Below are 21511 nucleotides of genomic sequence, written 5' to 3'. Positions count from 1 at the left end.
AAACTCTCTGTTTACAATGGAGGCTGAAATCCTTGTGATTGGTGGTTCAATCATCAGGTCTGTTGAACTCCCAGGTGCCATCACCTGCTGTCTTCCTGGTGCCAAAGTTATGGACATTATTGAACGTCTCCAGGACTCATCGATCTCCACCCCTCCTGCAGGTTTTCCCTGTCTCTGTGTGGGTTCTCTCTGGTTCTCCAGCTTCCTCCCACAGTCCAAAGACATCAAGAGGGTAGTGGTTACCTGAACACTCTAAATGACTGTGAGTGTGAATGGTTGTCTGTCTGTGTGTGTTGGTCCTGGGATGGACTGGCGACCCATCAAGGGTGAACCCCCTCCTCACCTGATGTCAGCTGTGATAGGCTCCACCCCCACGAACCATTGCAGACAATCAGTATAGAAATGGAAATTTAGCTGCTATGTTGAATCACTAAAACCTTCTGAAGTCTACTTTTGCTTCAGTGGTAAAGTAGAATGTTATTAACTCTCTCAATGGTTTGAATTCTGATTTCCACCTCTTTTTATCAGATCCACATTTCAAAACAACCAGGTTTATTTGGCTCCTTTCTTTTAGCAGAGGATGGTTTTGATCCATCAACCTCTGGTTCTGGTCCCAGCTCTCTTCCTCTGCTCCTCTCTGCTCTACCATCTATTGAACAGGTCTTGATTTAGGAGAGCAGGACTGAGACAAGAACAGGAATGTGAGTGTTGAAGGTTCACAATTTGGCTCTGAAGCCTCAGCAGGTAAAGATTCATCTCTTATTTCAGAGGTGATTTGAAGAATCCATTGTTGCTGAACTGTTGATGCTTCAGTTTCTGGACGTTCACCGGTGGAATGTTTGTGGGTCAGAGGTGAAAAGAGGACAAGTGCACCTGTTATGTGTGATGGGGCACCAGCATGGAGGAAGTTGTCTTACATTTCCAGCTAAACAGCAGGAAACTTCAGGTAAAGAATTAAAATGATTTAATTCAGTGTTTAACTCCCAGGCCTCTGGAATAAAACCCAAGGAACAACTGACCACCTCACCATGACTTCACACTGATAACCAGGAGGTAACCTGGTAGTCAGAGCAGCGGTGCTCAGGTCTGTGGACTCAGAGGAGGGTTCTTCTTCTTCTGGTCCTGGGTTTGAAGACATCAGCAGCCTTGTTGGAGTCAACTGGGATGTTCCTCTCAACAGACAGCAGCATTAAATCAGAGAGCCTGTCTGCTCCATGGCTCCTCCTGAGCTGGTCCTGGATCAGCTTCAGTTTGGAGAGTCACTGTTACACTGGAGCAGAGGTCACTGGCAGTGCTGCATATACTGGGAGGAGCCTGTGGCTCTGGGTACACTGTGCCCATGTTGTTGGCTTGAAGGCAGCTCAGCGTTACTGCACATTGTTGAGTCACAAAAACAGCCAACACCTCCAGCACAGAGAGGAGAGACCTGCCACACCTCTCCAGAGACATGATGGCAGTGGTGGGATTTGAACCCACGCCTCCTCAGAGACTGGAGCCTTAATCCAACACCTTAGACCACTCAGCCACACTACCTCACTGAACTGTTTAGTGAGTTGGTCTGCTAAACGCATGTTGAAGAAGAAGTAACAATGATTTCAAACTTATTCTGAAGGGTGACCCCTTCCCTCCCGTGGTCTCAGGAAGTGACGACAGCACCGCTAGAAGAAGCCAGGAAAGAAATGGAAAAAGGACTCAATTTAAACAGAGCCTTTCTACCTCAGCAGCCATGCTAGCAAACCCCCTTTTGTCTGGTTTGGACAGACAGACAGACAGACAAACAGACAGACAGACTACTTTATTAATCCCTTTTGGACGTTCCACGAGGGAAATTGCACTCTCCTCAACATACATTCACAGCACTGTTACCATAGATTAGAATAAAAATAGCAAAGAAGAGAAAACAAAGACTACATATATATCTATATATCTATATCTATATCTATCTCTAGATATATATATATATGTATATATGCGCATATATATATCTATATCTATATATCTATATATATGCATATATATGCGCATATATATGCATATATATGCATACATATGCATATATATATGCATATATATATATATGCATATATATATGCATATATATATGCATATATATATATGCATATATATATATGCATATATATATATGCATATATATATGCATATATATATGCATATATATATGCATATATATATATATGCATATATATATATACATATATATATGCATATATATATATGCATATATATATATGCATATATATATGCATATATATATGCATATATATGCATATATATATGCATATATATATATATGCATATATATATGCATATATATATATATATGCATATATATATATGCATATATACACGTGCCTGTGCCTGTGTGTACCTGGATGGTTATGTATATTTGCATAGTGACAGGAATAATCATAATATTAATTGTTCTTAATTGTTATTATAACAATAATAATACTAATAACACTAATAATGATGATGATATCATATAATAATGATGATGATGATATAATATAATAAAAATATAATAGTTATAATAATAATAATAATAACAATAATAATAATAATAATAATAATAATAATGTACAGTCTCTTATATTGCACGAGTGTCCAGTTGTTATTGGGTTAAGCTAATGGTGCTCAGCCCTCTCCTACAGTCCTTCTGTTGGCCCTCCCCTCCTCCAGTGAGGAGTTTAACAGTTTAATGGCTCGGGGGATGAAGGAGGTCTTCAGTCTGGTTGTTGTTTGGTGACTGTGGATGAACACACAGGAGAAGTTGAGCATGAATCTGTGTTCCTGTTCACTTGAATACATGCAGGAGTGTGAGGTGGAAATACTACTGTTTATTTTTGTTCTGATTTCAGAACTGTTGACACAACGGTGTCAGATTAAAGCATCTCCACCTTCCAGATGCTGGTCTCCTTCTGGGGTCCTGACTGACCTCCATCTTGTGTTCTGGATCCACCTGAACCCAGCAGCTCCAGATCCCTTCACTCCTTACAGGGATAGAAAATGGCTGCTGGATGGAAGTCCCCCAACTGTGGCTGTTCTGAAACTCTTCTCCTCAGTCACTCCTGAGTTGACACTGAGATGGAAACTCTGGACCAAGTCAGATCAGCTGTTCTGAACCTGATACTCAATCAGCTGTGAGTACGTTCACCTTGAGTGTCACATGTGTACAACCATGACAAAATGACATCATCAATGGAGCCCTGATACCACGAATCACCATGACAACAACAAACAAAATAACAAGTTATTTCACTTCAATTCACTGAAACAAGACCTTCATATATTTATGATGACATCACCAATATGAGCCTTCCCAGTCTGTCAGGGGGTAGAATTCAGTCAGCACCAATGACATCAGAGTCAGAGTTTAGAGATCAAAGACAGACATTAAAGTCTCTCTGATAAAACAAAAATATAGTGTAGTACACTGGAAAAGAATATTGCAGTATATTAAATATGATGTTTCCATGGAGGGGCAGTTTGACTTTTTATTCTTGGATGCATTTATATTTTAGAATCAGAAAGGCAGTGACAGTGACATCATCAAGACAAAACCTGGTGTTACAAAGGTGAGGGGAACAATTTTAAGAGTCAATCCAAAATTTAGGCCTGAAGTTTGAAAATGATATTAGCTAGCTAGCAACATTAGCTAGTTAACGTTAGCAAGCTGGTGATATTTAGCACCACCAACTAGTTAAACAAGGTCAACAGCTGTAATGATGATGGTCACATGATTTAACCTTCCTCCTGTGTGACCTGTTGGAGGTTTTAAATGCAGCAAAGAACCACATCAATTTGTTTATTGTATCAAGGATTTTTGACTTTGTCAGGAACCTCTAGTTCAACAAAATAAAACCAACAAATGTTTTTCACTGAATGACCAAATAGTGAGGGTCTGTCTGGACCAGTTATCAAAATAAGATGATAAAGCAACAATCAGAGCCAAACCTGAAGTCAGAAGTGCACTGTCAGCAACCCTGCCAGCAGCTCCTCTCCCAGTCATGGGAGCTTCAGGGACTCTCATCAGCCTCGTTCTCCCATCGACCTGCACAACAACACAACAAACAAAGACCATCCTTGATGTGTCTGCATAGACTGCATTTGTGTTGTGGACCCACATCCACCAAGAGTGCAACAGCGTCCTCCTCAGCAGCCCTGCCTCAACACCAACCAGAACAGCCACAGCCACAACCCCACTCAGGATCTGGTTCCAGAAGAAAGAGGGTCAGGACTGCCCAAGCAGTCAGGACAGCAGGACAAATGGATTGTGCTTCAACTGCAGGAAACATCTCTGCAGAGATCACACAGAAGTGTCACACATGCATCTAAACACACGATCAATCAATATTTCCATGGATAAGGAAGCCTAACAAGGTCACCAAGAGATGGAAACAACTTGGAGGATAGAAAATTGTTTTAGTTTATTTGACAGCTGATTGAAGACGTGGGTCAAAACCGACCGTTACCATAGAGATGGGAACAGAAAGCTGACACAAGAGGAAGGTTCCAGCTCTGAAAAAGGAGTTTGATCAAAATCTTGAACTGACAGTAGAAATATCCTTTTGTATGTTGACCTTTGTTGACAGAAGTCACTTTAGCTTGGCAGTGAAAAGAATGGCTGCTAGCTTGACAAAGAACTGCACAAACCAGGTTCAAGCTGGACTTTGGACCCTGGTATCTGCAACGACTCCATCAACTCCTAATCTAGCAGCTCTGCTGGGTCCAACTATTTTACAGAACATTTGACAGACCTGTGGAGCAGTGAGGACACACAAGAGTTGATCACATGATCCACTGAAGCGCCATTTTACCTGCCACTGAGGTCACCAACATGAGCTGGAGTTGGGACTCTTGAACTGAACCTGGTATCACAGCGACACCTACTGCTGCAAAATGGAACAGCAACATTGAACCCAAGTACAGGATTGGAGGGAGACTGATGGTCGCTGATTGGGTTTTTGAAGAACAAGGAGGGCGTGGCTTCAAGTTGGATTCTCAGAGACTATTTCCCCAACCTCTACATTGGAATCTACACTGTCATCCAGTCATGTGACTGAAGTCATCCAGTCATGTCAGTGATGTCACTCTGCAGGACTGTCATTGCCGTCACATTATAGAAAAGAATCCAGACTCCACTTTTATGAGGCAGTTTTGGTCTTTAAACACTTGACAGTTCCAGGAGATTTAGTCTGGCTCAAGATCTTCAGATCAACCCAGGACAGAAGGCTATGACTCCATTGGATTGTATTGTAGGAGCATTCAGAGATCTGGTGGGTCTCAGTAGGAGCTGTATTTATCCACTGAATGATCCTGGTCAATGTGATCCTGCTCCTCCATCTCTCAGGCTGACAGAGCAGGAGGACCTGACTGAGAAGAAAGCTGCCCTTGAGCAGCTTCAGTCTCTGTGTGACAACACACATGCAGAAAACCAGAACTTGAGGGAACAAGTTTCTACTCTTGAACGTGAGAATAAAAGAGCAATCCAGGAGCTCCAGAACCTCACTGCTGTGGTGGCCAACCTCAAAACGGTCCAGGACAAGAACCAGACTCAGATAGAAGATCTGAACGCAACAGTCCACAGTCTTCAGAGGGGAGGAAGGTTGATGGAGAGAACAATGAGCTCAGAAAAGAGCTGACCCAGGTTCAGTCTCTGAGGGAGAGAGAACAGGTGGAGATGAAATGTCTTGAGGAAGACCTGACTGAGAAGAAAAGTGCGCTTGATCAGCTTCAGTCTCTGTGTGACAAGAGATGGACAGAAAACCAGAATTTGTGGGGACAGGTTTCTAGTCTTGGACAAGAGAAGATTATTGCATATCAGCTGGTAGAGAACATGTCTGCCATGGTGGGCAACCTTGAATCTGTGAGGGAGGAGAACCAGACTCAGATCAGAGACCTGAACACACAAGTCCACAATCTTCAGCTTGAGGTGAAGATGGTTTACAAGGAGAAGTGTGACCTCAAGTGTGAGCTCAACTCCATCCAGGCAGAGAAGAACAAAAGGAGAGAAGAACTCACTGAGAAGAAGGCGACTCTTGAACAGCTGAGGTCCCAGAGTGAGGAGAGAGAGGCAGAAAATGGATGTTTGAGGAGACGATGCAGTAGACGAGTTTCTACTGCATCTCAGGAGACAGAGACCTTCACTGCAGAGTTGGCCCACCTCGAATCAAGGAAGGACCAGGACCCCACAAAGAGTGAGAGTCTGAACGGTGAAGTTCAGAGTCTTCTATGTGCAGTGAGAACAAAAAAGAAGAAAAGGAACAGTGCTCAGTGGGAAATCCTGGGAAATCTTCATGATTTAAAAAGCTGTTTGAAAGAGGAAAATCATAACCTTCAAGTGAAGGTCCAGCAAACTTCTGAAGAGCAAGCAGACTCTCCCCTACGTCCAGCCAGAGAAGAGCAAGCAGACTCTCCCCTACGTCCAGTCAGAGAAGAGCAAGCAGACTCTCCCCTACGTCCAGCCAGGGAAGAGCAAACAGACTCTCTCCTACGTCCAGCCAGAGAAGAGCAAGCAGACTCTCCCCTACGTCCAGCCAGAGAAGAGCAAGCAGACTCTCCCCTACGTCCAGCCAGAGAAGAGCAAGCAGACTCTCCCCTACGTCCAGCCAGAGAAGAGCAAGCAGACTCTCCCCTACGTCCAGCCAGAGAAGAGCAAGCAGACGCTCTCATATGTTCTTCTGCAGAGGAGCGATGGGATTCTGCTGCATGTCCTGCAACTGAAAAGCAGAATGATGGGGGCACCCTGGAGACTGGACCTGCTCCGGGTCAAACCAGAGGTCTACTGAGCCGTGAGACATCTGGTGTAGAGGATGCTCTGTTCATGTTCATAGTTTCTTCTTTGTGTGCGTTTCCTCAACTTTGTTTTCTTTGTTTGTTATATATGATGATACCTTGATCACCACAGCAGTTGATCCCAGCTTGATTAGCTGAGTGCTTTGCAGTCTAAAGCACTTTAGTGATACCTGTGGGGTCCCTTATCCTCACTGACCACAGGGATTCAGCCTCAGTGAAGGAGAGTGAACCTTCCAGGTTGCAGCTCCTAGACTCTGGAACGCTCTCCCACTGGACATGAGGACGCTGGGGACGCCTTCAGAAAGAAGCTAAAGACCCATTTGTTTAGTAATATTATTGTTCATGATGGAATCGTCCCTCTGTACCTGCCCACACAGGTCAAGAGGTCAACTGATTCCCTGTTTAAAACAGCTCTTCATCACATGGATGTGCATCCCAACAGTCAGAGCTCACAGACGCTCCTATTCCCTCCAGTGTGAGGCACTACGAGTGACTGATGAGGGTCAGGGGGGTCAGGCTAGTCCAGATAGTGGGTCTGTATGAGGATGTTAGGGAGGGATAAGGTAGTGACAGAGTTCAGGCTGTAGTTGTGCTCCAACAGTTGAGACAGGGCAGGACAAAAAATGACCTCCTGATGGCGTTAGGAGTGATTCTTACAAGAACCAATCAATAAAAGTGGGTGGTGACCTGCTCATGTGACGCTTGTGTTGATGATTGCTGGGTCTCCTCCATGCTCATTTATCATGAATGAATCCCTCTGAGTAAAACACCTGATGACTCCTGAGTTGGTTCACAAAATGTGTGAATGTGTGTGTGTGTGTGTGCGTGTGTGTGTGTGTGTGTGTGTGTTCCAACTGGAAGGAAACTGAATAATAACCAGACTAACTTTTGTCATGGACCAAGTCTGGTTGACTCACTAAATTCATAACTCAAGTGATTATTTAATTAATAAACAGAACATTTGTCTCAAGTCATGATCAAATTAATGTAAAATCTGAGCAACGAGGGTTTAAAAATGTTCCAATGAGCCAAACCAATGTTGACAGTTAAAAGAAGCCAATGTGGGAGGATTCTTTCTGTCTCAGCAGTAAAGACCAATCCCACAGCTCACGTGAAGCATCAGGTCCTCTGTGAGAGGTGGGAATCCAACCAGGGACCTTTAGAATCCACACCAATCTTCCCTGACCTCATAGAAACTGGAACCTTTCAACAAATAAATTCTAATTCAACTCAGCAGCAACTCTAGAACAGTTGCTAACTTGCTAATTCCTATTAGCTCCAGATCAGACAATGCAGGCTCACCTTCCCGCTTGGTTGTACGACCACCACCAGTTGAAGCTTCTCTGGTTCAACAAACTCTGGGGACTCAAGACACAAGTCAGCACCGGTGCAGGTCCAGATCCAGATGTTAGCTGAGGGGGACAATGGCTTAAGGGAGCTCCAGGTAGCTGGTTTGAACTGGTCCCTCATCTCTGTGAGTAGAAACCATCTGAGGTGGAGGGGGAAGATCTGCTTTGACCTCCTGATCTCCCAGTAAAGCCAGTATAGATGTTGAGCTTGGAGGAGTTGATGGCCTCCTTCATCTTCTTGTTGGAGATGTTTGATAAACTCAGCACCACCACAGATCAGAGGAAAGTCCACTTGTCAGCTGGACACTGGAGTTTCTCGTGACCTGCAGGATCTTAGTTGTGGTTGCAGCAGGCCTGTTCCAAGAGCTTTGCTCACATTCCTGATCAGGCTTCATAATGGTTCTGGACCACTGAGTGATAGAAGCTGATCCTGGGGGTGGACTGTCTTTAGGGGGCTGAGGTGTGTGGTGGTCTTGGTGGACCCTCTGCATCTCAAGCTGAGACAACAGAGTCCTGTGTTCTTGAGTCATTGTGTATAGTCTCTGTTGTTTGAGCGCTCAGTGTGGTCCCTGATGGTCTAGTGGCTAGGATTCGGCGCTCTCACCACCGCGGCCCGGGTTTGATTCCCGGTCAGGGAATGAGTTATTTAGAGGTTGAGGGAGAGGTGATCAGGTGGTCCACATGATGGTGGAGGTGATGAACTGTGAATCCATCATGGCTCCACTCTCACCCCCATTGTAGTGTTCTTGGTTCACTCTGCCATGGCCCCATGTTGAAGGGTGACTGTCTCATTCAGGTTCAACCCTTTGTTAGACTCTATTAAGTCACTGACTCCAGCAAGGACAAACTCTGTAATCCTCCTTAGTAGCTTTGGTTCCTTGCAGCACAGAAAGTCCATTCACTGATGTAGGAACTGGAAAACTTAGAGCTCCATTCCTTCCTCCATTGAGCAGAACAAACAGAGAGCAGTTCCTCCTACAGTTCTCAGAAAGTCTGAGGGCACCAAAGAAAGGAGAGAAATGCAATCAATGTTGAATTCATTTAGATTTCTTATATTTGATCAAAGCTTAACTTAACTTAATAAGCTTAATAAGCTGCCATCAACCTTGATGATCAACTCCTTCACTGTGTAGTTCAAAGTCCCTGGTTTGATTTGTTTCAGGACTTCAGAAGCTCCAATCCTCTCAAAGTTCTAGTGAGAGTGGAAGAGATTATAAATGACAGAAGCAGGGCCCTCACTCAGAACTGAACCAGCTCAGTTGGGAGAGCGTTAGACTGAAGATCTAAAGGTCCCTGGTCCGATCCCAGGTTTCAGCAGAGGAGCAGCATTGACTTTACTTTCCAGTGGAGGAACTGCAGACATGAAGGAAACTAACATCTTGTCCTGTGCATTCTTACGACATTCAGGACATTTTTGGAGCCTCTTGTTGGATTTTGCCACAGAGAATCAGAGCCAATCAAAAGCATGGAGGACTTTAACATGGAGGACTGAACAAGTCAAGAAAGCATCAGTTTGACCTTCACAGGTGTTTCTGTTCCTGTCTCAATGCTGGAGAAAGAACCTGAGTAGCTCAGATGGTAGAGCATCAGACTTTTAATGTGAGGGTCCAGGGTTCAAGTTCCTGTTCAGGTGCTGTGGAGGTTCCAGTGTTTGACAACATGGTACTGGATGAAGTTTAGTGTTGAACAAACTGTCAACATTAAAAGTAGAAGTGTTCTTGTCTTGCCACTGTGAGACAGTCGCTAGAAAACTGACCAACAATAATTTCATGTGGCATGCAATTAACAAAAGACCACAAATGACACTGGTCAAGTCAGTTTTATTTCTATTGAACCAAATCACAACAAAGTTCTCTCATGACTCTTTACTAGTAGAGCAGGTCTAGAACCAAACTCCTTCAATGAACCTCCACCCAACAATTCTCCATCAGCAGCACATCCTGCAACAGTGGTGATGAAAACCTTCCTTTTAACAGACAGGAACATCGAGCAGATCCAGGATCAGTGGGGACGGCCTTCTGCTTTGACCGGTTGGAGGGAAAGAGAGCAGGAGAGCGGGGCAGAGACAAAGACAGATAATGGAGGAAGACAGATATGCAGAAGGAAAGAGAGGGACAGAGATAAAGAGAGAGATTAGTGAAGAGACTGATGGACAGACGGTGAGCAGGTGGAGCTACGGGTTGCAGTTTGAGCCTCTTCAGGTCTGCAGCCTCCTCCAGCAGCACCCACATCTGGGATGAGGGGAGCCTGAAGGCTCTGGAGAAGGAGACGAGTTAGTAATACATATGAGTATGATTTATGTATGACACATATAGGAGGACAGAAAGGAGGAGAGAGAAGCCCAGTGCACCATGGGAGATCCCCCAGCAGCCTAAGCCTATAGCAGCATATCTGAGGGCCAGCCTAAGCAGCCCAACTATAAGCCTGATCAAAAAGGAAGGTCTTTCGTCTGCTCTTATAGGTCAAGAGGGTGTCTGCATCCTGGACTGAAACTGTGAGACGGTTCCACAGGAGGGGAGCCTGATAGCTGAAGGCTCTGGCTCCCAGTCTACTGTTAGAACTCTAGGAACCACCAGTAACCCCGCATCCTGGGAGTGAAGGGTTCTAGCTGGATAATAGGGGACTAGGAGCTCTGTCAGGTATGAAGGAGCCTGACTGTTAAGGACTTCGATGGTAGAAGGAGAATTTTGAATTCTCTTCTAAATTTGACAGGGAGCCATGCAGAGAGGCCAGTACAGGAGAGACATGGTCTCTTCTACTAGTTCTAGTCAGGCAGCAGCGTTCTGGACCAGCTGGAGAGTCTTGAGGGACCTACTGGTGCAGCCTGATAGGAGGGAATTGCAGTAATCCAGCCTGGAAGTGACAAAGGCATGGACAAGTTTTTCTGCATCTTTTTGAGACAGGATGTGTCTGATCTCAGCAATGTTTCACAAATGAAAGAAAGCAGTCCTAGAAATTTGCTGAATGTGGGCATGAAAGGACAGATCCTGATCAAAGAGAACTCCTAGGTTCCTTAGGGTGGTGCTGGGGGCCAACGTGATACCTTCCAGGGTACCTGTCTCATTAGATAAACTTGTAAAGTGTCATGAGATAACTTCTGTTGGGATTTGGCACAAAATAAATAAAATTGACTTGACTTGATAGAATTAAATTTAAAGTAGAAAACTCTTCCCTCTTCAATCCTGTCACTCAGTGTTGTAAACTGTTTCAAACAAATTCTACTGTTCAACAGTTCAAGTGTTTCTAATGAAGCTGAATGTTCTCCTCGACTTTCCTCAATTGGGTTTCTTTCATGTCCTCCTGAGATCAAAGACAGAATTCTAGCTACTGTCAAAGCCCTGATGACATCATCAGGAATTCTGACTTTGATCTGGAGACACTTGCTTTAATCTGAATTTGATCCGGCTAATGTTTTAGTTTAGGTTGCATGATACCGACCACCTCATTTCTCCTGATGGACTGGTGACCTGTCCAGGGTGAACCCTACCTCTTGAACAATGTCACCTGGGATCGCCCCCCCCCCCCCGTGACCCTTAAAGGATAAGAATAGAAAGTGGATGGATGACTTCTCTAGGAACGTCCTGCTCACATTGGTCTGTCTTCATTTTGACTCCTCCCACTGCCACAATGACCAGCCTTTATACTCTTGGTGACTGGGGCCCTGGTTGCTGCAGGCCTCAACACCAGCCTGTGGTTGTGAGCAGGGCAGAACAGAACTGACAGTATCTCCCATGCAGGACCTGGGTCAGCGCCTGGTGCCAGCTGGGGCACCGCTTTAACCTGGACCCCTGGAAGATCTTCTCCAGGAACTGGTCTTTTTCAATCGAAACAGCGTGAAACGTCAAGTAAAGAAATGGGATTATTTAATTCACAATGAGGCCTCTGTCATAAAACAAAATGACAACTGACTACCTCACCATGACTTCACTCTGATAACCAGGAGGTAACGTGGTAGTCAGAGCAGTGATGCTCAGGTCTGTGGACTCAGGAGAGGGTTCTTCTTTCGGTCACAGGTTTGAAGATACCAGTGGAAGAGAGAGGAAAGGCTATGAGAAACCTGCCACACCTCTCCAGTGACTTGGGACATGATGGCAGTGGTGGGATTTGAACCCACGCCTCCTCAGAGACTGGAGCCTAAATCCAGCGCCTGAGACCACTCGGCCACACTACCTCACTGAGCTGTTCTCTGAGTTGGTCTGCTAAAGGCGTGTTGAAGAGGAAGTAACATCATGATATAAAACTTATTCTGATGGGGGACTCCTTCCCTCCACGGTCACAGGAAGTGACAACAGCACCGCTAGAAGCAGGAAAGAAATGGTAAAAGGACTCAGTTTGTACAGAGCCTTTCTACCTCAGCAGCACTCAAGGAGCTGAACAATGTCCTCTCATTCACACACACTCACACACTGATGCTGAAGGCTGCAATGCAAGGAGCCAACCTACTCATCAGAAGTATTTAGGGGTTAAGTCTCTTACTCAAGGACACTTTGACATGGTCACCAGGGGTAGTGAGGATGGAACTGGACCCTGGTATCTGCAACGACTCCATCAACTCCTAATCTAGCAGCTCTGCTGGGTCCAACTATTTTCCAGAACATTTGACAGACCTGTGGAGCAGTGAGGACACACATGAGTTGATCACATGATCCACTGAAGCGCCATTTTACCTGCCACTGAGGTCACCAACATGAGCTGGAGTTGGGACTCTTGAACTGAACCTGGTATCACAGGGACACCTACTGCTGCAAAATGGAACAGCAACATTGAACCAAGTACAGGATTGGACGGAGACTGACGGTCTCTGTTTGGGTTTTTGAAGAACAAGGAGGGAGTGGCTTCAAGCTGGATTCTCAGAGACTATTTCCCCAACCTCTACATTGGCATCTACACTGTCATCCAGTCACGTGACTGAAGTCATCCAGTCATGTGACTGAAGTCATCCTGTCACGTGACTGAAGTCATCCTGTCATGTCAGTGATGTCACTTGGCAGGACTGTCATTGCCGTCTCATTCTAGAAAAGAATCCAGACTCCACATACAAGATGGTGATGTTTTCTTGACTTGATGCTCTGACTGTCAGGGTAGATGACAGCTTCTTCTGCTGCTGCATCTGAGTGGCTATGATTGCAGGTTTTACCTCCCAAGGTTGTTTGGTTCCAGGGGACATTTTAGAATTCCAGTCCCCAACTTTGGCTGTTCTGAAACTCTTCTCCTGAATCACTCCTGAGCTGCAGCAAGAACAAATACCAGTGCCAACCAGATCAACTTCATGGCTGTTTTTGTAGTGATTTGGTTCTAAACAAATAAAACTGACTTGACCTGATTTGGTGCCTCATGAGGAGAAAATTTGGGCACAAATGTTGGACAAGAGTGTTTTTGGAGGGGTGTTTTTTTGTTGTTGTTGCAGTGTTGTAAGTCACTGTACCTGCAGCTAAAAGATTGAACTTTCTCCAAATGTCCTCAAGATGGTTTCCAATGACATCAGTTGTCACAAGAGGAAGTCTGCATTTAAACACACTCAAGTGTGCCCAGCTATTCTTATGAGAACATTCGATCAACTTCATTCTATGTGCAGCCTAACCTTAATCTTAATCTTAATCTTAACCAACTGAATCTTAATCTTTATTTGAAACTAAACTCAGTCCAGACCTTCACTCTGAAATTCATGCAAGAACTCACAAACTGCATTGCGCTGCATCAGGGCCAGTCTTTGGTCCCCATGAGGATGAGGACTCCTGATCAGTGTTGATGATGGAAATGGTCTCCAACACCATAAAACAAGAAATACACACACGTGTAAACACACACAGTGACCCCGCATGTCGTTTCTGTCCAATTTAAATTTTCATTCATTACCCAGAACCTCTCAAAAGCCCTGAAGAAAAATTGAATATTTGGAGTTTGAAAGCCATAAATCACATCCATATCATCTCGTCCATCTCAGTCTGACCTCATCTTTGTTTGTTGTTTTTTAAAGAGGGACAAATTGGTACTTGGTTAAAAAAGCACTCTGGGAAAATGATCCTGCTTTCAGGGAGGTCTTTGGTGAGTTTGCTAACAATGCAGAGAACCATGACGGTACCAAGCACAAGGCTGCTGCCCTCTGCATCACAGCTACACTTTGGAGTCTGTTTGAACTGAATGTGAAGGGTCTGACATCATCACACCAGTACGACAACAAGAGACCGTGAACCAAAGAAAACCTTCACTGATGAGTCCATGGATCTCATTGTTCTGTGCCATTTCCTGATCTTCAGGTTCTGTCTTTGATTTCTTTCTTTGATGTCTAAATTCTGTGCTTTGGTGTCTTTCGTCAGTCTTTGAATTTCGGTTAATAATAAAAAAGAAGTCCCAGCATATTTCTGCAGACCATAGATAGGGATTTTACCAGCTACACCATAGCAACCCTCTTGCTGTCTGCTGCTGTGCCATTGAAAAGTAAGACAAAAGGCTCATATTGGTGATGTCATCATAAATATATGAAGGTCTTGTTTCAAAGTAACTTGTTATTTTGTTCTTGGTTGTCATGGTGACTCGTGGTATCAGGGCTCCATTGATGATGTCATTTTGTGGTGGTTGTGTACGTGTGACACTCAAGGTGAACACACTCACAGTTGATTGGACCAACTCAGATCAGCTGTTCTGAACCTGATACTCAGAGTTTCCATCTCAGTGTCAACTCAGGAGTGACTGAGGAGAAGAGTTTCAGAACAGCCACAGTTGGGGGACTTCCATCCAGCAGCCATTTTCTATCCCTGTAAGGAGTGAAGGGATCTGGAGCTGCTGGGTTCAGGTGGATCCAGAACACAAGATGGAGGTCAGTCAGGACCCCAGAAGGAGACCAGCATCTGGAAGGTGGAGATGCTTTAATCTGACACCGTTGTGTCAACAGTTCTGAAATCAGAACAAAAATAAACAGTAGTATTTCCACCTCACACTCCTGCATGTATTCAAGTGAACAGGAACACAGATTCATGCTCAACTTCTCCTGTGTTCATCCACAGTCACCAAACAACAACCAGACTGAAGACCTGTATATATATATATATGCATATATATATGTATGTATGTATATATGTATGTATGTATATATATGCATATATATATGTATGTATATATATGTATGTATGTATATATGTATGTATATATATGCATATATATATGTATGTATATATGTATGTATGTATGTATGTATATATATATATATATATATATATATATATATATATATATATATATATATATATATAGTCTTTGTTTTTTCTTCTTTGCTATTTTTAGTCTAATCTATGGTAACAGTGCTGTGAATGTATGTTGAGGAGAGTGCAATTTCCCTCGCGGAACGTCCAAAAGGGATTAATAAAGTAGTCTGTCTGTCTGTCCAAACCAGACAAAAGGAGGTTTGCTAGCATGGTATGCTGAGATAGAAAGGCTCTGTTTAAATTGAGTCCTTTTACCATTTCTTTCCTGGCTTCTTCAAGCGGTGCTGTCGTCACTTCCTGTGACCACGGGAGGGAAGGGGTCACCCTTCAGAATAAGTTTGAAATCATTGTTACTTCCTGTTCAACATGCCTTTAGCAGACCAACTCACTGACCTGCTCAGTGAGGTAGTGTGGCTCAGCGGTCTAAGGTGCTGGATTAAGGCTCCAGTCTCTGAGGAGGCGTGGGTTCAAATCCCACCACTGCCATCATGTCCCAGGTCTCTGGAGAGGTGTGGCAGGTCTCTGTGCTGGAGGTGTTGGCTGCTTTTATCACTCTGGGTAGAAAATGTCCTGAAAGAAAACCTTCACTGATGAGTCCATGGATCTCATTGATCTGTGCCATTTCCTGATCTTCAGGTTCTGTCTTTGATTTCTTTCTTTGATCTCTAAATTCTGTGCTGTGGTTTCCTTGGTCAGTCTTTGAATTCTGGTTCGTAATAAAAAAGAAGTCCCAGCATATTTCTGCAGACCATTGATAGGGATTTTACCAACTGCACCATAGCAACCCTCTTGCTGTCTGCTGCTGTGCCATTGAAAAGTAAGACAGCCTGGCAGTCTACACACAGAGATGAGGGGTCGGTTCAGAAGAGCGAGCAGGAGTCTGGGCAAGTCTTTTCATTCAGTCCCTGGTTCAAACAATTGTCTCCACCAACTTAAACATGGGTCTGGACCTGCACAGGTTCCAATTCCTGTCTTGGTCCCAAGGGTTTGTTGAACCAGAGAAGCTTCAAGTGGTGACGCTCATCCAACCCTGCATGAAGGTCAACCTCCATCATCTGCTGCTCATTAGCAGGGACTTAGCTCCAATGGTAGCATGCTAGCTTAGCATGTGAGAGGTAGAGGGATCCATGCCCTCCTTCTCAGAATACTTTAGCTTGTTCTGTTGATCAGAGGAGCTGCTGGGTGATGAATGCTGATGTTTGTCCACTGGTGTGATAAAGTGTCCCCCTGTTACTGAGATGAGGATGAACACCTGCTCAGGTCAAAGCTGCAATCAAACCAGGGACTTTGAACCACACAGTGAAGGAGTTTGTCATCAAGATTTATGGCAGCTTTGAAACTTCCCACCATCTCCTGAATGTGGAGCAACTTGTCCTGCCAAAACTGTCCCCTCTTCCATTCTTAATAACACCTGTCCTGACTGGCAATCAAGCTAGGCTGCAGCAGTGAAAGTGCTGAATGCAGCCAGGATACACAATGACTCAGGCAACACAGGAATCTGTTGACTCAGCTGGAGAAGCAGAGGGTCCACCAAGACCACCAGACACCTTCATTCTTGATTCTTGATTTCAAGGGCAGCCCCTTGAGATGCACCATCTCATTTTGGAGGGGGTCCTGACAAATAATGACCAACAATACAACAATAATAAAAGTAGATTCTATTTTCAACACAAGGACACACACATCATACACCCAGGTACAGGCCAACAATGTTCCCCAAAGCCCCCCCCCCCCCCACACACCATCCAGTATTCTACAAAGTATGATCAGAGATCTCACTGCAGAAAAGGAGTGGGCCTGTGTTCACATACTCATACATTTAAACACCCATCTAAATAAATACTGCTTCCATGCACCATTAAAGTACACAATGCATATTCATACACAAATATCCACATATTTACAGTACAGAGAACAAACAAGAACAAGTAGAGAGTGAATCCTGGAGAGAAAAGGGGAGGTGCATCAGAAACAAGAGCAGATGTTTGAAAATGCTTGATGATTTGAAGATGAAAAGGAAGAGAGAGACCCAAGTGAGGAGGAAAGGTTGTTCCAATCTGATGGAGCTTTAAATACAACCGGTCAAAGCAGAAGGCTGTCCCCACTGATCCTGGATCTGCTCGACCTTCCTGCCTGTTAAAAGGAAGGTGTTCATCACCACTGTTGCAGGATGTGCTGCTGGTGGAGAATTGTTGGGTGTAGATTCATTGAAGCAGTTTGGTGCTGGACCTGCTGTACTAGTAAAGAGTCATGAGAGAACTTTTGTTGTGATTTGGTTCTAACAAATAAAAATGACTTGACTTGATTTGGTGCCTCATGAGGAGAAAATTTGGGCACAAAAGTTGGACAAGAGTGTTTGTGGAGGTTGTGGATCAAAGTTCTATTGATATACAACACAGAAAATAAAACAATGTGAAGCAGGCTAATGAACAATAAATCAAATATAAAAATGCTTTATCTTAAGATCTAGAATATCTTGTGAATATCTGGAGCTTCATTCCAGCAGCAGACCTCCTCAGGTGATGACTTCATATTTGACATGTTTACCATTCAATGAGACTCATTGTCAGTCCATTGAAATCTACTGGTGTTCCTGGTGAGTTGATTTAACAACATGAGCTGACAGAATCTACGTTCAGGTAGGAACCACCACATCCAGGGGTCTGGACCTTTGAGCAGGCAGAGCCATCAAAGTAGCAGACTAAGCTAGCAGACGTTAGCATTGAGAAGAAACTGATACCTGAGCCTACTTTTGGGTCTGGTCAAGTGATGACACAATAACATGACATCATTGTCAGACTGACGCCTGCTCAACACTGACCAAACACTGCCCTATTGCATTGTGGGAAATTTCTGCTTGGCTTGTGTCCATCACTACACACAAAGAAATTTATCTCATGCTGCCGTGACCCGGATTCGAACCGGGGTTGCTGCGGCCACAACACAGAGTACTAACCACTATACGATCAGAGCCTCCTCAACAGCAGCTTGAGCTTCTATGTCTTTGTCTCATTGAGTGTTGCGGCGAAAAGCTGTTGAACAGCTGATGCGCGACTGCGGCGGCCCCTGATGCAGGAGACGGGCCAGGACCCGTTCAGAAGGTGGTGGATATTATTCTTGGTGTTTTTAGGGCATGTTCCCACCCATCTTCACGTGGGTGACAAAAATTGATTTTTTGTAAAGATTTCGGCGCGAGTTCGGCCTGTCAAATTCTGATCGGGGCCAGTTTGGTTGTGTTGTCTGCAGCGTCTGGCGCGCTCAGCGGGAGCGAGTCCGATCATTATAAAGGTGGGTCAAACAATTTAGGTTGAGACGAAGGACGGCACGGGCAGAGCAGACGCAGGTCTTCATTCCACCCGCAGAGCTGTAGAGCATGGATCATGTCAAGGACTAAATGAGGGGAAAGAGAGCAGGAGAGCAGGGCAGAGACAAAGACAGAGAATGCTCTCCTAAAACAAGGACTGTTCAGTCAATGGTAGAGCAGAGTGGCGCAGAGGAAGCGTGCTGGGCCCATAACCCAGAGGTCGATGGATCGAAACCATCCTCTGCTAGAAGAAGAAAAACAAAATGAACCAGTGTCTTTAGAAATGTGTGTCTGTTAAAAAGAGGTTCATAAGGATTTTGTCTTCCTCCACAATCACCAACCATTGTGAGAGTTAACAACAGTCCACTTTCTGACTGAAGCAAAAGTAGACTTCAAAAGGTTCTTCTGATTCAACATAGCAGCTAAATTTCCATTTCCATTTCCTGAACAGGACAGGTTAAAAAAAAGGGAATGTCATGACTTCGTCTGTATATTAGAATATGAACGACTAAAAATGTTCATGCCCAGTTTAAAGTTAGAATTAAACTGAAAATACCCAAATCTCCCCTCTTCAATCCTGTCACTCAGTGTTGTAAACTGTTTCAAACAAATTCTACTGTTCAACAGTTCAAGTGTTTCCAGTGAAGCTGAATGTTCTCCTTTGCTTTCCTCAATTGGGTTTCTTTCATGTCCTCCTGAGATCAAAGACAGAATTCTAGGTACAAATAAATACACTATCAAAGCCCCCTGATGACATCATCATCAATTCTGACTTTGATCTGGAGGCTCTTGCTTTAATCTTGGCTTTGATCTGACTAATGTTTCCTGACAGGTTGCTGTTTGCACTCCAGAGCAACCAGTAGTTGATCCTATCAGACCAGTCTGATGAACGAAGCTTTTCACTGTCAGTGGAATCACTGGGAAAAGAAACTCCTCCTGTCAGATGAAGGCTTCACTGTGTTGAGGAGGGTTTGTTCAGATGATTCTAGAAGAATAAATCAAAACCTCATCATTGAACATGAACATTAATCACTGATGACTGTTTTAACTGAACCTACTGGATACTGTGGTGCCTGGTGAGGAGACAACTTGGGTACAAAGTTGCAGAAGAGGGTTTTTGGAGAGGAGATTTAGATGAGATGGTTTCCAAATCAAATCGGTTGTCACAAGGGAAAGTCTGCATGGAAACACACACACACACACACACACACACATACACACACACACAGAGTCCTACTGACGAACCCATGTTTTTCTTCACTTAAACCACCACTGGAGTATTGAAAGAGATTGCATGAGACACCATCAACTTACATTAAAAACCCCTGACTGCCATTTATCCCCTCCTGGCTGCAGGAAATTAGACAGACCAGCCCCTAGAGCGGGGCAGCACGGTGGTGCAGTGGTCAGCACTGTGCCCTCACAGCAAGAAGGTCCCGGCTCGGGCGTGGGATCTTTCTGTGTGGAGTTTGCATGTTCTCCCCAGGCCTGTGTGGGTTCTCTCCAGGTACTCCGGCTTCCTCCCACTGTCCAAAGACATGCAATTAGGGGACTAGGCTGATTGATACTCTAAATTGACCGTAGATGTGAGTGTGAATGGTTGTTCGTCTCTGTATGTTGGCCCTGCGATGGACTGGCGACCTGTCCAGGGTGAACACCGCCTCTCGCCCGTAGATGCTGGGATAGGCTCCAGCCCCCCCCCCGTGACCCTTACTAGTAAGGAATAAGAGGAAGATGACGATGGATGGCCCATAGAGTGGAGGTGAGACCACAACCATGCTCTACAATCAATATTTACATCAAACCAGCACCATCTCAACAACTTAACCTGACTAAATATATACATGATTCCAGACTACTACACCAACTCAATAATACATCCACATGCATCATCATTCAATGAACCTCGCCTGTGATTGTACCCCCTCCCCCATCTGGGAGCAAAGGTTTGCACCTACAGCTCTTAAGGAGCTTCCTTGGGCCACTCTCCCCTTTTGGCTCCACCCCCTTTAAGGAAACCACCAGGAAGAGGTGAGGACTGACGTGACGACTGAAACTGCCACATTTACATGAGACAAACTAGATCAACACTCAATACCAGGCCTTGCACAGTGATTCCCACTGACTGACACTGGGGTCTTCATTTTCCACAGGCAGGATGGCCGGTCCCCCTGTGCTTCCCAGGTCCCTCCCTGGCACACATGGCATAGAAAATGTTTCACATGTTTGCTGATTCAATAAACCTGACCATTAACATGTGTGTGTGCCTCTAATTTACATAAACTGTTCATACCAAGACAAATGCTACCTTCAATTAATCATTCATGTCATGGAACCCTTGGTCTCCATTACATTGGTCAACCAGAGAAGCTTCAACTGGTGACGCTCATTCAACCATGCATGAAGGTCAACGTGCATTATCTTCTGTTCTCCTTAACAGGGGAATTAGCTCAAATGGTAGAGCGCTCGCTTAGCATGTGAGAGGTAGAGGGATCGATGCCCTCATTCTCCAGAATACTTTAACTTGTTCTGTTGATCAGAGGAGCTGCTGGGTGACGAATGCTGATGTTTGTCCACTGCTGTGATAAAGTGTCCCCTGTTACTGAGATGAGGATGAACACCTGCTCAGGTCAAAGCTGCAATGAAGTCAAGTCATCACCCTGTAAAGCACCAAATAACAAAAGTTACACTTTACAAGTAGAACAGGTCCAGTTCAACACTCCTTAAATGAATTTACACCCAACAATTTTTCATGAGCAAGCACATCCTAGCTTAGGCCCAACTTTTCTTGGCGCTCTCCCAGATGCATGGGAGCTGCTGGGGAAGCGCTAGTTGGGCCT

At 44.6% G+C, this 21511-nt stretch overlaps 2 non-coding genes across 2 annotated transcripts; one reads left to right on the top strand and one right to left on the bottom strand.

Moving 5' to 3' along the window:
- Positions 1 to 12254: 12254 nt before the first annotated feature.
- Positions 12255 to 12336, bottom strand: trnal-uag (transfer RNA leucine (anticodon UAG)). Its single transcript has one exon. It is a non-coding gene; the product is annotated as a tRNA-Leu (tRNA).
- Positions 12337 to 18846: 6510 nt separating this feature from the next.
- On the top strand, positions 18847 to 18918 carry trnam-cau (transfer RNA methionine (anticodon CAU)). Its single transcript has one exon. It is a non-coding gene; the product is annotated as a tRNA-Met (tRNA).
- The last annotated feature ends 2593 nt before the right edge of the window (positions 18919 to 21511 follow it).

This window comes from Aulostomus chinensis, chromosome 1 (genome assembly GCF_037954235.1).
Source record: "Aulostomus chinensis isolate RoL2024-O1b breed Wild chromosome 1, RoL_Achi_v1.0, whole genome shotgun sequence".
In the NCBI taxonomy this organism is placed as follows: Eukaryota; Metazoa; Chordata; class Actinopteri; order Syngnathiformes; family Aulostomidae; genus Aulostomus; species Aulostomus chinensis.
This window is presented reverse-complemented; position numbering and strand designations above follow the sequence as displayed.